Raw genomic sequence first — 17,417 nt, 5'->3', positions numbered from 1 at the left:
CAAGCACAGGCATCTCCAGCACCAAGCCGCATCGTACGGCGGAGATGTAACCTTACCTGAAATGTAAGCCCACGGTAAGTCTAAGATTGTGCATACAGCTTCATTTCCTTGCTCATGCAAATCCACAGGTTACAGAGCACCATGCTTGAAGGAAGTCTGGGAGACAGACCTGCACATCAGCCTTTGCATTGCCTGCACCTGGGCAGGATACAGCAGCCTCTCACCAACCAAACATGGTGGGACCAGGTGGGAGCCACCACAGCGGGGACGAGCTGTTACACCCATCCATGTGCTGCTGGGGCAGCCAATGGCCCAGACCTGAGCCAGTCCAAGGCACGGCTGCAGGCAGATCGTGAATCATCACTCCTGGACTAACAAGATCACGATGCTGAGCCAGCACAAGTCTGGGGTGTGACGCCAGGCATCTTGCCTTGCTTTCAGTCTGCCAACTGCTTTCTGCATGAACTGCCAGTCTACAAATCCAGTTCTTTCTGTAGCAGCACAGTGACACTGTGTCACAGCACTGCCCAGCTGCTTGCAAAATCACTGCCAGCAACACCCGCGCTGCCAGAACCAGGAGCAGAAGCACATATGCCAACTCCCAAAGCCCTACTCCAAGCACTCTTTCCCTGGAGCCAAGTACACAACACGTCACCTCCAGTAGCAAGCATTGGTTTCCCCAGATATAAGTTAGTCTTCACATGTCCCAGACGGGCTGTAATAAAGGGACAGGGAAGTGTGACAGGAGACTACAAAAGGACTTTTGCAGTGAAATGGGGGAACATCAGGATGACTTCACTCAGTCTGACGCTGGTAGCCAGATGTGGCTGCCTACATCAGAGTTAAGTATAAGGTAAGTACACAGTGGTGCTTACCCTCAACGTATTTCCAGCATCCTGGATGTACGCTTAAAGTAAATGCCAAACTAAAGGTTGCACAGTAGTATTTAATAACCTCCTGTGAGTTTTTTCAGGCCATTCCTGAGCTCATATAATCTTTTAGCACCCACAGTATCCTGTGGCAAGGAGTCCCACAGCTTAACTGTCACATGAAAAAAAAAAAAACCATCTTCTTTTAGTGGACAGTGAGGACTAGCCCTTTTTACAGAGAAATAAAGAAAGGGCAGTGAGATCAAAAGACAGAGCATAGCAAATAAAGTAAGAAAAGGAAAGGGAAGGGCATAATATGCAAGGGACCAAATGAGAAAGAAGCATTAGCTCAGAGGAGCACAGAGGGAATGGTGCAGGCTTATTCAAAAAATCAAACCTTAAATTTTCCACCAGAAGTGATATAAATGGGACAGAGAGCAAGAGGCACTATAAGCTTCTTTCTGGTGTCTACCCACCCACCCCCTTTTAAATATCTAAGTACAAAAGAAAAACCTTATGCCTTTTTAAAACACAACTTAGTATTTCTACATTACGTCCCTGATTTGTCACTTGAATGGCTGCTATTACTCTTTCTTAGATAATAAACCCTACTAGTATCAAATATTTCTAAAGATTTAGCTTGTCAACAATTTAGCTGGTTTTAGCCAGAAACCAGATATTATCTATTCAATGTTTTATGATCTCCAGCACAGAACCATTGTAATGATCACTCCAGACTCCTGCTCCCTCCATCATGCCTCCATTAGCCAAGGCTGGGAACTCTGTTCTTGGATAGCAGAGGCAACATTTAATACACCTCATCCTATTCTTGCTAAACAGACTCAATCACAGTAAGCTTACCTATTTCCCAGCTGAAGTACAATATATGACTGAACAGGGAACAAGCTCTCCCTTCCAGCGCTTGCTCTCGAGCTCCGCAACAGCTCTTCCTTCAGTGCTTTTGCAAGTCTGAAGCTCTGCCTCTGCCATTACTTCCATGCTGCCACATCCCATTTGAATTTATTCCAGGATTTATTTCATTTTGGCAGAAAATATTTATACCAAAACATGAGAAATATCTCATGTATCTCGTGTCTAAGCATCTTAGGGCTCATCTACAAGGCAAATGGGCTTATACAGTGTCATACTATTATAAAGAATAGTTATATATATGTAAATCCCTAGGCACTTTTGAAAACTTCTCCCTTTTTCAGCCTCCTCTCACATCACAAAACTTCAGCCACGATTATGGGTAAGTTTGTTCATGTGCTCCTTTGAGCCTTTTAAGGCTACTGAAATCCCCTAAAATATTTATGTGCCTCAAGCATTATTCAGAACAATTAGTCCACTGTGTTTCCTCCCTAATCAACATTTTCAATAGGGGAAAACAGTTCACATTACGGAGATCTATAACCATGGAAATTTATGAGGCATACAAGTATTGGCAAAGGAAAAAATTATCTTCTGAAGATATTTCATCTGTCAGCACTGCAGCAAGAGGCAGATGGCAGGATGCAGAGTCAGAAACCACTCACAAACAACTTGATCCTCACACCAGTACCATGAGGCACCCACAGACCTCAGACTCCTTTTTGCCAGGCCTAGCTCTATTTTCTGGCTGTCCCGATGCACAGGCCATCTCCCAGTCTCACTATCTGACACCTCCTATACGTATTTTAAAGCACCCTTCTCTAATAACCTGAGTATATTTCAATTAGATCTCTTGGAAATCAATTAAACAAAAGGTTTATGATTGAAATGTCATTAGGAACCTGCATCAATATCAATTCATGACCAATAGATACACAATTTACTGAAATAGTTTAGGAAACAGAAAATCCTCTGTATCTGACAAAAGAGTGATTTCTGTTGAGCAACAAAGAAACGCTCTTCATTTCCGTTAAAGCCTCCTCCTGTCCTATCCTGTCCCATAGTTTCCTACCTATATTCTACTTCCCAGGCTCCAGCGGCACAACTGCTCCCTACACAAGTGGCTGCACCCACAATAGGTTTTTCTACCACAGCAAAGTTTCAAAACTACATTCTACCTGCATGAAAGGTTAGCAACTGGCTTCATCGCTCCAGCAAAGACGGCTTGATGAAATGCATATTCAGCCTATGCTAATTGACAAGGCACTCAGAGGTACAGAAATGCACATTCCATTAACATCAATCAAAAGGGAGCATTTTTACACATGCACGCTTAAGATAGGAGATGGGATGACAGACCTAAATTTTAATGGAGAAAGTTCATATATATATGCTTATAGATCACTGGCATTTGTTTTTCTTCTTCCCTCCACCACAATTCTCAACCCAATTTATAGTATATCTCACCAAGCTGTACTCTAGCTTGTGCTTGTGACCCTGAGACATCCCTCAGTGTCCTCATTTCCTCAGCTCTAAAGTAGAGATAACAACCTCCTTCACAGCAGCGTGGTGAGGACCAGCCATGTCCATACCTCTGGATACAAAACCTTGACTGAGCCGCAGTTTCATCAGGCTGACTGACGATGGCCAGCCCTGGTTCCCTGCTCAAATCCAGTGTCAGTCTCACTTCAGTCTGGATCATGTCGCTGGAGAGGAACGAGACATGAAAACAGACTTCTTGCAAACCAGCTTAATAGAGGGAGGTAATGCTCCCTCGCTCTCCTCTGCCAGCGGGCAAGTCGTGCTGTGCCTCCTCAGCCTGCGTCTCGATTGTGGCAAGGCTTCGTTACTGCTGAGCCTGTCCCAGCACCTGCCCCTCATGCAGCCGAGGTCTCTGCCCCACAGCAGCAAGCGGAACGCAGCACACCCGCTGCCAAGATGCCTGTCTCAAGACCAAAAAACCTCCCTCCAAGAAACTCCATTCTGCTTTTGGTGAAAAGGAGACTGAGGCAGTGGATCTTCAAACTCTGCATTCATGAATGCCGCTCACAAGCAAAAGTCATACTCACGCTCCACTGGGAGGCAAGTGCTTCATCAACACTGTAAAATTAATGCTTAGTTCTTCACTCTCAAGCTGAAATTGTCTTAATTTGTTTAACTAAAGTCTATAGGACAAGCACTACGTAAATATACACATTGCACAAATCTGTTTTTTCTTACATAACCAAACTACTTGCAAAACAGCGACTACATAAGCAAACATACACAACCAAACTATTTGCAAAACAGAAAATGTTGCCATTTTACCTTCTCTCTCGTTAGACCTCTCTTCAGCTCAGCCTTGGCAGCACAACTATCCCCACTGTCAGCTGCTGCTTTAGTTAGATCTGTGTGGTCTACTGCACTGACAAACAGGTAGTCCCTATATGGTGTAATCAAATCTCCGATTGCGTGAATAGTAATACAGCCAATGCACACACCCACAGCTCACAGCCTCCAGAACTGCTTCAGGGACAGCAGCCACTTCAATAAACACCCTGAACCATTCGGAAACTACACGTTACACAAATCCTCCATCACATCCCCTTGGCCTGTTTTCCAGTTTGGAAAACATCACTGATAATACACTTTAGACTTCTAGGAAAAAACCTCATTTTTAATCTCAAAAATGGCTTACAATACCAATAGCCCAGCAAGTCTACTGTAGGCAATGCATCGTTCTTAGCCAACTAATGAGAAAATGGACCTACGGGGAGTTTGCTTTCCCCGATTACCATGTGTGCACAAACTAGTCTTTCTCGCTCAGCACATCCACTCTCCGCGTTCAGAGCCAGTTAAATGGCAAAAGGAGTCGTATTGTGTTTTAGTGCCTGCAAAACCGCAGCGCCAGCACAGGCACGTGTGCGAGGCTGGATTTCGTGCCTACTTACGTATCAACAAAGCTATTTACCACGCTGTGATTTTGAGAGCTGTGGCTTTAGTGATGCGCTGGAAGTGTACGGAACAGGACAGAGCTGTCCAGAATCACAGATGCTGTCGCTATTATTTATGCCTACTGTGCTAATGCTCAAAAGCCAACACAGACCAAAGCAAGGGAACAGCCAACATAAGCTTTTCAGGGAAGGTAAAAATCAACTGTTATAGCTGAAAAAAGCAGACGAATCTTGAGGCATGTATGTTCTTCAGGTATAAAACTAAAATCAACATAGAAGCACATGTTTAATAGAAAATTATACTAAGCATTGTATTACAGGAGTCACTACCCCAAAGAGCTGTATCTACTTCAACTGCAAACACAGTGGGAATGGGATATACAAGCAGAGCAAACACCACACACAGCAATGGTGCTGAGTGCCTTTATGAAAGATTATTTTAATTCAATTTAACTGTTTGGCCATGTGCTAATAGTTACATGACCTTAAGAAGTTAACATTTTCCAGATTCGCACACTGGGAGCTGACAGCAGCCTCCCACGTGCACGTAGCCACACACCAGCAGCACAACAGGGTAACCAGATCCACTAGCTAGCGCCAGGGCTCCTGAACCAAGCCTGGCGGAAAGAGCCAAGAAAACGGCCAAACCTAGAAAACTGTATGTACTGAGGGCAGTGTGCAGGCAAGCAGGGGGCCACTGACAGCCAGCTGGCAGTCTTGACAGGGATGGATGAAACCCAAAAGCAAGCTGGGCTTCTGCTTGCCACACACACACACAAAGCGCAGGGCGAGCAGCCCAGCTGAGAACAAGCCCTGGGCACACACCATGGGACACGCCAAGGATGGAGATGCATCTTCAATGCACCCTTCTCACACAGGGCTCTCTGGGACAGCATTTTCATATATCCAAGATTCACGGCCCAACACCCTACCCTGCGAGCTGGGACCCACAGCCTCTCCTGCCAAAAGCAGGCAGGAGTCATGCTTGCAGGCAGGAGGAAAGGGCTGCTGGGGTGCTCTTTTCTACAGCAGCCCCATGCACACAGCACTGGGGTGCAGTCCTTCCCACGAGGGTTTAACACAGTGCACAAAGGGCCTGTACAGGAGTGACACGAAGCTGGAACAGACCCACAACCAAGAGAGATCCGAGATCAGCGAGAAAACAAAGGCAGGGAAATCTGTAACAGTGCCTTTGTTATGTTTATCTAGACAAATGTTTTGCATGAAACCTGCTGTTACACATACAAGAAACCTCAGATAAGCTTGCATGTCTGCCTGCAAGCCGTAAGTCTGAAACAAGTCACTTCATGGCACTGGGAAACCAGGTGCATGCACGCCGGGTGGGTTCACCCTGGTCTTGGTGGCCAGGAGATCCCAGGCTGCACAGCTCCACATTGGTGGGGTACAAGAGACAGAGTTCATCCTCAGGATCTGTGCCAGGGAAGAGGCAGCACTGCAGCCCAGCCACACTAAAATGTTTAAGAACAAATTCAATTAGGATCGCAGACCACAATTATACCAGCCTAGCGAGTGTCCAGCAAAAACACTTTTCTCCCAACGGGGCTGTGATAAATGCCAAGACAGCTCTGCACTACCTTTGTTTCTTATTTTACTTCTCTGGGAGGATTTTCAGGAGAGGTTTGTCTACATGAAAAGGCTGAGGGACAGAACAGTGGGAAAGGTCAGCGTGTGAAAACCTGGCAGTGCAGGCAGCGGTATGATGACACCGTGACCCTGGGATGCTGCTGGCAGTGCCTGTGCAGCAGCTCTGCCAGATTCAGCCTGGCCTGGCTCCAGCAGTGAGTTTCTTTACTGAAGTCCCTGCTACTGGGGGTAAAAGACACTGCAGTGCACCTCATGTCCCCAGGGAGAGACCTTTCTTGCCTAAACCCGGTACTGGGGAAAAGTAAAGATAAAATTTAAAAAAATAATATATCAGAAGACAGTGGAGCTGCACAGATATATATATATATTTATAAAGATACATTTTCTCCTCTAGAACCTGCGTTCTGAACATCAGTGAGAATAATTTTTAGGACTCTGACAGAGTTCCTGGGATAGGGAAAAGCAGCCTTTCTACATGGAAATAAAGCATATGTTTATTCAGAAACTGAGACTTGTGTAAGATCACTTTTCATACACACATTCTGTAACACCATAAAGCAGAAAGTGAATACAAATATTCACTCTATTTACTCCCTCCCCTACCAGTAAAATGAAAGACCCACCACGTGAAATACTTTGAAATACTTTAAGAACTCCTCCTACCAGTCTCCAATACAAAAGGCTCTATGAAAAGGCTATCACCACATTTCATAATCCCCATTGCTAAATTTTCTCCAAATATTGGAGGGAATGGAGTCACCGTCTACACAGCCAAGTAAATTCTGCCTTTCCTGGCTGCTGTCAGCAGAGCTCCTGGTCTGGACGTGCCATTGCACAGACAGGCACTGCCTTGCTGGGCTGGGCGAAAAAATTTGAATCGTTTATTTACACCTCAGTAACAGGCATAAATTTTGTAAACAGGAAATTCTTTTATGTTGCTTTTTGGCAGTTTCACTTACCCTTTTAAGTAATTGTCAATAAGTTGCAATCATGACCATGGTTTACTTTAATCAAGTAACTCATGTAACTGAAAATAAGCAAAAGCTTTTGACCAGCCTTCTGAAATCATATCACGAAAAGAAAGCGACTAAACAATAATCACTGAGAAGGCAGGAGCTCATAAAACAATATAGTCCATATCGTTAGAGTGCCTTGGTCAACCTGATTGGCTGCACGATGTAAACAAACCAAACACTAAATGAGTACAGAAAGAAAATTCCTCCCCAACTGGACAGGCAAGATTAAATGTTTATTTCCTCGACACAAACTCCTCTTTGTCTGGACAGTCTCTTAAATAACAAGTGGCAAAGAATTTGAAAGCTTAGGAAAAGCAGCGCTCCTGGAAAAGTTTTAAGATGCAGAGTTGTGCCTAAAGGAAAGCAGCGTGACTCCTCATGGCAGAGCTTCCACGACAGAATATACCATCCCTCCCACCCCATCCAAAACCAGCACGAAGAAGGCAAGGTGTACATCAGATGCTGGGTTGGCTACAAACTTCCTTATATTCCTTATCCCAACAGTCAACTGTGTAAACAGCCTTTTGGAAACAGAGCTTCACACTCCGATTCTCAAAGAAAAAATTTTTTTTTACCGTTAATCATCAAAAAGCTACAATTGCAGTAGGCAGCTGTGTCTCCACACCAGCTGGCAGTCTGTCCTCCACCACGGGACAAACACACCACTGCTGATGTGACATGCAGCACGCTACACACGGCTGAGCAAGCCAGAGACCCACTGCTACAGGCTCCTACAACGCAGCGTGGGAGCACTCACCATGCTGGCCACGCTCCGCTGGTGCCTCACGGCTGCAGCACCATCAACGCTCCACCCAGCTTGGCTTCCCACCCGAATTGTGCAGCCGTCCCCAGCATGTTACCTCACGAGCTCCCTCTCAAAGTAGCACCAACACGTACTTTGCTTTCCTTCTTGGGATCAACCTTAGCTCTTAATGCTCTGCCACTTCCGAAGTCATATGCTGCTCATGAGGCATGGCAAAGGACCAGCGTGGTTTATTATTCAAGAGAAACTACCAGGTCAAGGTTCTCTATTTTCCTTCGTCCCGCACAACACAGTCTGTGATCAGATCAGGCACAGAGCCATCGGAGTAAGGAACACAACCATGCAACACGGCGCACGCAGGCTTACTTGCTTTTTACAGAAAACTGTAATAGAGCCCTTCCCTGCAGTGCTGCTCTCGGTGGAAAACCACTCAGGGATTTAACTGCAGGTTATTTTGTTTTCTCTGTGCCTTTATCCCTCCACTATCTGATCACCTTTCAAAGGAAGGCTGCAGCTCAACCCCAAGTTTACCTTCCCAGACCCTGTTGCTAGGTGAAATGTGTGGTCACAGGGCACCAAACAGAATTATTACCCAAACAGCCTGGCAAGAACCCAAAGGCCAAATCCACATTTGCTGTCCTTGAAACACCCTAGTATTTAAACATCTGTCAAGACCTTCACCCTATCTCCAGCTCCTCCCTGAAGAAATGCAGAATTCAAGGCAAGTGTTAGATTAGCCTGTGGAACCTAACATTCACACCATGGATAAAGGGTCAAAAATATAATGTTCCTTTCCTTTAGACTACTATTCAGTTTCCAAATTGCATTAATAATGCAGCAACCTCTTAACGCGAGTGTCATTACCCCCAAGATACTCAGTCATTATTTAAAAAGGATTTCTTAGGTTACTTCATTATTTCTCTGTATTTTAAATCTGCCCAATGAAAAAAGCAGCTGTGCAACAGCCTCAAACCAATGGCAAATAAAGAACCAGCAAACCTCTGAAATCAGTCAGTAAGACTGTAGATCGGAGGAACCACACAAAGGAAACCCAATTTAACTGAAGCAGGAGGGGGTTTCCCAGGCTGTTGAAGCCCTGTCCATTAGCGCGAGGTCAGGCTCCCAGGGCAGAACCCATGCCCCATTTACCCGTAAGCCCTACAGCCAAGCCTGAGAAGATGTGGCTTGACTTGCATGGTATTTTACAGCTTCCCTGGGGGAGAGCAAACAACAGAAGCACCGCTTTAATGTACTCCACACGCCCCCAAAATGAAAGAAACAAAAGGTAAGTAAGTGTCTTTCTGCACCACACAGCGACAAAGAAAGCATCAGTTCGGTTCCTCTCACAGATGCCACTGAGGCGGGGAAGGTGATCTGAGGTGCCACCTCATGACAGAGTGGTTCCCATCTCTGCGTCTTCTGTTCCTTAATGCCTTTTTTCTTCGTGACTAGCTGAGGGGTAAAAAGCAAAGTCTTCCTCCAAAGTGATCTCGCTCATGCCTGTTTACAAACATTAAGAGGCAGCTGTTTATTCTCAGAAAGGGGAGACTGTGCAAGAAGCAATGCTGCAAGGAGAGTTCAACGCCACGTACGCAGCACTGCCTTTGTTAGCCGCACAGGCACCATTCACTGCCTCGTTCACTGCTCTTGCTGGTAACACGGGATATATCACACAATCTACATCCACACGCATGTCAGGAAAAAGGAGAACAGGCACAAAAAAAAAAAATTCCTGAAACTGCTACCTGGCTAGCAGAGGTCGGCTCAGAGGAACAAAATGACAGAACTGAAAGAGCAGAGAGCAGCACAAGGCTACAGCTGCTTCACCCGAGCTCCGAGTTACCCCCTGCAGCCCCCAGAGACCATCCGGACAGGCAGCGATGAACGGAAACGAGCAGAGATCTGTGCAGGAGGCAGAGGAAATGAAGATTTCTGATCTGTCCAGGGGGCTGCCTCGGACATGAGGAACAATATTAGACTGAGATAGAAGGAAGCAAAACAACTGTTTCTACCCTGCCCTGAGAGAAAAGAGAAAGCGGATAGTCAGATGAATGCTTCCTATTTTTCATTGTATCTGAACTACGCTGGGGAGTAACATATCACGCGAACCCAAATCCCCACTCTGCATCGCTTGTTTCCCTACACAGTGTTTCAGCCATTTCTTTTTGTTTGGTTCTCCACATCAACCTGTTGCAAAAAGCAGGATTTAAGCTTTGCTTTTTTAAAACTGGTGTGCAGAAAAACACCCAAACATGCTATTTCATTCCTTTTTTCATCCTCAGAGATTGCCAACCCCTCTGCTGTGCAGAGTGCTGTGTCCCAGCCGCACCACCCGCCGGCCTCCAGAAGGCAGCTCCCAGCCCCAGGGAAGGGACATGATCCGGCTCCCACCGACTCGCTCCCCTCCCCTGCTCCAAGGCGGAAGTTGATGGGTTTTGCACTGTTCAAACTCAATTCCTCTCCTTAGTCTCTGTCAGAAACCTTCCAGATGAGGGGTGGATTAACTGTCAACGCTCACCACCAACATCCAGGATATTTATCAACAGACTTGAACAGTTACAATCTCATTAAATTTTGCTAATGACGATCCTCAACAGTCTTCTTTCAAGACACCTAGAAATAACCCTCCACCACCCCATTTCATCCAAAGAACCACATTTTGTGTAATGTAATGGTGTGGCAGTTTGCTGTAAGAGAGCTATAGCTACGTTCATATTCGTGGTGCGTTTAATTCTTCAAGTGTATATGAAGACTGGATTCACCAAAAGTACACGACTACCCAAAAAGCAACAGTCGTAAGAGAAGACAGAAGTCAGCATTACCGGGCCTTATCTGGCTACTTTCAAACTGCTTGTATGCAAATATTTCTGTGCTTACATGCACGCAAGTAAAGGAGGGGATGATGCTGGTCAAAATATTACAACCATGGACAAACCACAGTGACAGAAGCTCAGGCAGCGCAAAGGGCAATTGTAGCCAGAAGCAGAGGCACAGGACGCAGGGGGACAGAGGCAGCACAACCACACGGCTGGTCATGTCACACATGGGTGTCACGATGCACACTGGACGTGGGATGAGCCAGTCTCAGCTCTGCTCCTGCAAAAGGCCAAGAAATGTGTTTTCTCTCCTTTTACACCCTCCATAGCATGTGAAAATATACCCATTGCCAGAGAACAGTCACATCTTTCCTACATTTTTCTTTAGCACACACAATTTTTTTCTGTAAACACACAAAGTCTTCATATATGCATACTTAAAAAAAAAAAATCCTTACTACATGTTAGTTAAGCCTCTTTAGATTTAATGAGATGCTAAGCTGCATTTGTGAAGGTACAAGCCCTCTGCAGCTACTTTCATGGGACTTGCTATCTTCCATTATTAATAATCAACCGAAGGAAAAAAAGCATGTTTGCCAAACATAATAATCAGAATGTGAAGGTTAAGAACAGCAGTCAAAAAAAACCCTTCTCAACCTCACAAAAAATAATCATCAGGAGGGTCACGTCAAAGCAGCCTGAAAATTTTCCCAGACTGCAAGAAATGAAATCTGGCACCACAGAAGGTTTTGCAAACATTTCTCAGAAGTAGCTGTGCAGTTCCAGCAAAAATAGTGTCAGAGAAGAACTTCAAATCCCCTCCCTAAAAGCCAAATTCAGAGGCACAGATCCAAAAATTAAGCTCAGAGGTTTCTCTACAGGGGCAAGAAGTGACACGCATACACATCCAACATGCAAAGAGAACACGAAGTAAGGGCTGTTTTCCCCAGTTGTAATGAACAGAGGTACTGACTGTAAGAGCTAACCCTTCATGCCACAGCAACAAACTCTCTAGCAAGACTCTGTAAGAAGTTTTGCAGTATCCCTCTAAGCAACCAGTGCTGTTAGACCTTTTTCTTCCTAATGGAAGAAAGCTCTTATTTAGCATGCTTTGTCTTTCTCATGATTTATAAAATAAGCAATTCTGAGTGTCGCAATGACACATCCCCCGTTCCTCAGCGCAAAAAAAAGCACAAAGAAGTGTTAAAAAAAAGCAAGCAAACTAGCCCTAGTACCTTAAGTGAAATAAATCCACTGAAACGGAGGAGGCGAGAGCAGAGCACGATGCACCTCCCAGCAAGCACACCCGACCCGGCTTCCCTCCCCTGCGAGGTGTTCCAGCCCCGGGAAGGGCTGCCCGAGCCGGCCGCGCCGCGCTCCCGGCGCTGAGCGAAAGGACCTTCCCGACCTCGCCCGCCGCTTCCGCCCTCTACTCGGGATAAGCCACGCAGCGCAACAAAAGCAGCCCGAAGCCCCCCCGGCCCGGCGCCCCGGCCGAGCCCCGCTCACCTCGGGCAGGAAGGGCTGGGCGGCGCGGCGGCCGCTGCGGGCCGGGCTGGCGGGCGGCGCTGGCGCTGCCGCGGCGCGCCCCGCGCTATAAGGCGGGTGGGCCGCCCCGCTCCGCTCCGCTCCGCCCCGCCCCGGCCACCGCCTTCCCGGGCGGCCGCGGGAGCTGCTGGGGGACGCCTGGCTCGGGCGACGGAGCCGCAAGCTGGCGTCTGCAGGCGCGGGTTACTAACTTGAGAGCGCGGCTTTGTTGTTTTCCATTGTATTCCCCCTCCGCCTGCAGTTCCCCCGGTGGAGGGCACACACAGCGCACCTCGCCACACACGCGGGCTTTTCTCCTGTAACAGCCACGGAGACCACCACGCTCAGCCCCGAGCCCGTTTGTCAGAAAATGAAATTACAGTAGTGAAGTGACTATGGTGTTAAAGAACGGACGATATGGCCAGAGAGCTCAGCAAAACCAGCTGAAGTTGAAGAAGAAGAATGCTGGTAAATTTTCCCGAATTTTGCAACGAGGAAGGATGAGGAACCGAGCTGTGGTGCAAGCTGGTGAGAAAGCCCACGTAGGTGCCCCGTAGCAGCATCGTTTGCATGTGTTTGGCATCTCCTGCACGAACCAGAGCTGGCACAACAGGGCCTGAGGTGGAAGCTGCAGCAGGACGACGGATGAGACAGTGCAGGACAGTGACGAGGACAAACTCTCAGTTAATTGTCACGGACCTCACTAGGAACACAAGAATCACTGAAAGATGTTAGGGTAGAGAGAGCAGTCTACGTCCAGTATCCAGTCACCAGATTTTACCAATGCTTTCATTTGTGCACAATTTTTGTACTTGATAATAAACCACAGTATTTTAGAGCACAGTTTAAAAAACATAGCTTAGGCACTGAATTCTTTCTGGTTCTTTTCCACTTAAAGGTACCAGACAAAGCACGTCCTCATATCAAAGGTAATGTTTACAGGAGACAGAAGTATACGCTCTTTTAGCCAACCATAATCACATAAGAAACAGCAGTGTGCAACTTCTGGTAAAACTGCTACAAACAGATTTTAGCAGGGCTTTTTTTCACAAGGAAAAATAACCAGAAGTCCTATAACATACCCTGTTTGATCAGAGACAGGGGATCTAGAAGAGGTCACACAACATTAAGTAACCAGCCTCCTATGTCAACCACATGGTCACCTTCTGAAGTATCTTACCTCTCTGTCCACTTCAGTTCTGCACAAGATCTTACCCCTTTGTAAGACACATAGTCATAGGACTAATGACTTCTCTTGCTTAAAACTTCAGTTTTATTCCTGGAAATCTTTTCTCTTTTGCTTTGTGTGGCAAAACTGACTGATTTTTTTTGAGGTGGAGGAGGGTGAAGGGAAAGCACTACGGAAGTAGGCACCGTTCAGAGCAATCTCCCCAGTCACATGGTCTGGGATTACAGCTGTGCTTTCCTCAGAAGTTCAGCACTCATGAGTCATCCCTCTTCCTTTCCTCTCTCTTCCTCCTCTTCCTAGACAGAAATGCACAGCCTATAGGAGATATGTGACAATGTATGTCCACAGTCACGAGGTTGGTTTTCAGCGCTAGATTGTGGGCTTGTGGGACCCTCCATGTAAGTGTGCGTGTGTGTGTCCCCAGCTATAACAGTTAGAAAAAGTGATTTTGCCTGCTGCTTTTTTCACCAGCTGCTGAAGACAAGATCTTGAGATTCCAGCTTCCCCCTAAACTCCAAGTTGTCTCCCTCCCCTTCTGCTTTCCCTCGGTACAATTACTAATGACTGGTTAATCACCTTCGGCACGCATGCCTACCTTGCTCTCTCTGTCCCTGGCGTGGGCTGGCTGGCAGCAGGGTGGCGTTGGCTCCTTCCCAGGATGCAGGCAGGGCTGGGAACGCTCCCCAAGGCCACTGCTGTTGGGTTGGGCCAGCAAGGGACACCTCACAGTTAGGAGGAGAACGGGAGGTGGTCCAGAGCTGCAGGGCTCTCCTGCCTCTCCCCTTTCCTGCCGGCTTGGTCCCCTGCTTCCTCAGACACAGCTCTGGGCTGTTGCAGGGACTGAGCACTCCCCTCAGCAGTCCTGAGAGGGAAAAAACAGAAGGATTTCTTGATAGCATAGCATCATTATACCACTTTTCATTCATTTAAAGTATTCAAAGTGCAATTACTGACACAATTTGAGTCAAGGAAATGAGTGTGTAGGGGGGAAATGTATCAGCTACTGTGATTCATTAGTAAAGGTGGGTGATACATGTCCTTGCACAGCAGCAAGGATGAGGTGGCTTGAACAGTTCTTAAATAATTAGGTGGGTGCTGGTACTCGACATAGGGCAAATACTGTCCTCCTCTATTAGAAAGGCATGAATTAGTCTAGGACAACTCCACACATCACAAAGGCAATCCTGATTTCCAGTTCCGGCTTCTGGATTGGTTTTTTGGAACTATTTAATCTAAAAGATATGGTTGGCACAAGCACAAAGAGTGTAGGCTGGACATGAATGAACTGTGCCTGGAAATTAGAAGCAGGCTCTTAATGATTAGAGCAATAAGATTATAGCAGAGAATAACAGGAGGAAAAATACCCTTAACTCCTTGAATATATGGCATATTAAGTATGCTTCAGTCCACAGTGCTCCACTGCACTTTATGTTCTCATGTCCAGTCGCAATGCCAACTGGAAATTGAGCAATGCAACACCAATGTGCCAAACCAAAAGCATGTGATCCGCCTTTCACTTAAAGCTGTTTACTATACAATGGGTACAATCACTCTATTTTATAAGATCAATTTTTTCATACCACGTATCTGACAAGTTATTGTGTGCTCTCACTATCTTAATCATCTGTAATTTTGAATCATGCTTCAGATGAGTTCTGTTCAGTTTGCAAAGTGTAGGAATTGAGGACATCTTTGCTGTTCTCAGATAAATCACAGCAGCAAGAGCAGGGGAAAAAAATGGTCATAAAGAAACAAATCTCCCTCCGTGGTTAGGGTTTAGAATTCAGTTAATGATAACTACAGATACAAATAACCTTGCAAATACTTTATAGAGATTTGAAATAATGAAAACAAAGTCCCAAATTGCCATATAGTCATCAATAACACAATGTAGTAGAAGTAGCACTAACACAACCTTCTCAACAAGAACTTAGTCAAACATCTTCCCACCTTTCCCACAGGGGGAGGATTTAGCCCCCCAAACTTAATTATCAAATCCAGAGCATTCTTAATAGCAGAGTGAGAAACGAGTTCCAGAGCCTCACAGCCAAACTTGGGACACTATGTCATAGAAAGGAGTAAGTCAGCTCCAGGTTGCAATCACCTCCCATTTTGTACTTCTGGAAGGTTTACCAAAACCCTCCCAAAGAGGTATTGCTTAACTCTTAGTTTGGCCAGTTGGCTATTTCACTTGGCTAGTGAAATAGTAAGGGCTGGCATGAGCTGGCCTTCAGCAGGCTTATCTTCTTATGTTCATTCTTCCTTTTCTTATACTAGAACAGTTCCAGGCTCTTCCTCCCACGATTTGCATGTAGGTGAAATTTAATTGTCTTTATTAGGAAGCAAGGGACTTCATACCAGTGCAGGAGTCATCAGCGAAGCTTGGCAGGAGACATAATCCATCTAGTCACTGCAGATCATTTTTTCTCTTGGCTAGCATGTCTTCAGGTTCCACTTTGCCTAAAGAAAGACTATGTTTATCATGAGCAGAAGAATCTTTTAATGCATGAAATCAGACAGAAGCTACACAGCTACCAAATATTTTAGGATCAGTCAGGTTGTCTGTCCATTGGTCCTGAGGCAGTCACCTAATATTCAGCTCTCAAACCTGTTCTTTCAGATTGCTTGTCTTCACAGTCAAAAGGATACAGTCTTTTACTTCAGGAAAAATAATGTATATGGATTGTGCTGAAGTAGAAACACAGAAAAGCTGAGCTTTTCAGCAAGGTAAGCGCCAAGGAAACTGTGGTGTTTTAAGACCAATACGTCTTGTCTTCTCTGTGTTTTTACTTCACATGCAATAGGCATCCTTAAAATAACCCAAACCCCATTCTAGTAGGAAAACAAGACCTTAAAGAACTGTTTACTCTGCCATTTACTTTTTATTTTGTACATAGTGACTACCTGTCAGAAATAAAATATTCTCCCCTGCTCTCTCTTCAGTTACCATCTTCTGTCCCTTACTCTTGTTGTTTTTATTTATTCTTGGTCATTACCACAAGTTGCCTCCCTGGCCACTCTGATTGCCCAGCTGCACCAAGGAGACTCACATCCTCAAGCCACCTCAGCCTCTGCCCTCCCTGAAAATTTCACCTATATTTTCCATTGATGCCCTAGCAGATTCAGCGTTGCATTCATGATCAGGCCTGTTTGCTATGAACTTGCTGTAGGAAGTCAAGAAGCCAGCTTGATTTCCATTCTTTACAGGGATCCACATGTGAACTTGTGCCAAGTTTTGCATTATGCACGCTGGAGGGTCAGGCCAGGAACTGATAGGCAAAGGGCATTAACATTTGAAGACAAGATACAGCATCCCAGCTGAAGTTTCCTTTCTAAGGTACAGTGTTTTAAGGAGAAGTTAATCTACAAGAGCGATGCAGGGCACAAAGCAATCATTAAGCACTGAACAGCGGTTATCCTTCTGAGTATACAAACTACAGCATGTCACTAGTGACATTAACATACTACGCCTTGCTAGTATATAGCACTGAATTAGGAAACTACTTTTTGGTATACAGAATATAAAAGCAGCTGCTCAACAAACATATTACTATGGCCTTTATACATATTTCCAATTTTAAACGGAACAAAGATCAAACTGACTCATATTTTACTACTTCTGACAGATGTCATGATCAAAAGATGGCTTCTAGTTAACCAGTCAGACTACTAAGCCAGTCTTTGACAAATGTAGCATATATATCATGTTGTGTTATCTGCAGTTATTTAAATTGTTTTACCACACACTGGATGATAATATTCATAATTCATAGTGATGATAATGATCACATAATTCATAATGATGACATGCTGATAGTTAATTACAGCA

The 17,417-nt window shown here is 45.5% G+C and overlaps 1 protein-coding gene across 2 annotated transcripts in view; it reads right to left on the bottom strand.

The window, feature by feature from the left end:
• Positions 1–12,419, bottom strand: part of CARHSP1 (calcium regulated heat stable protein 1) — a 37,118-nt gene extending 24,699 nt beyond the window's left edge. Inside the window, exon 1 of one of the 2 annotated variants that reach the window (XM_059826362.1) lies at positions 12,382–12,419. The gene's annotated coding sequence lies outside the window, so the exon portion shown is untranslated. Of the gene's footprint in view, positions 1–12,107; positions 12,125–12,381 lie in introns of those variants that run through there. The other variant, XM_059826361.1, reaches the window with a different exon arrangement.
• Positions 12,420–17,417: the final 4,998 nt, after the last annotated feature.

The sequence above is a fragment of the Gavia stellata genome, chromosome 18 (assembly GCF_030936135.1).
Source record: "Gavia stellata isolate bGavSte3 chromosome 18, bGavSte3.hap2, whole genome shotgun sequence".
In the NCBI taxonomy this organism is placed as follows: Eukaryota; Metazoa; Chordata; class Aves; order Gaviiformes; family Gaviidae; genus Gavia; species Gavia stellata.
The sequence above is the reverse complement of the archived record's forward strand: the minus strand, read 5'-3'. Positions and strand labels throughout refer to the sequence as shown.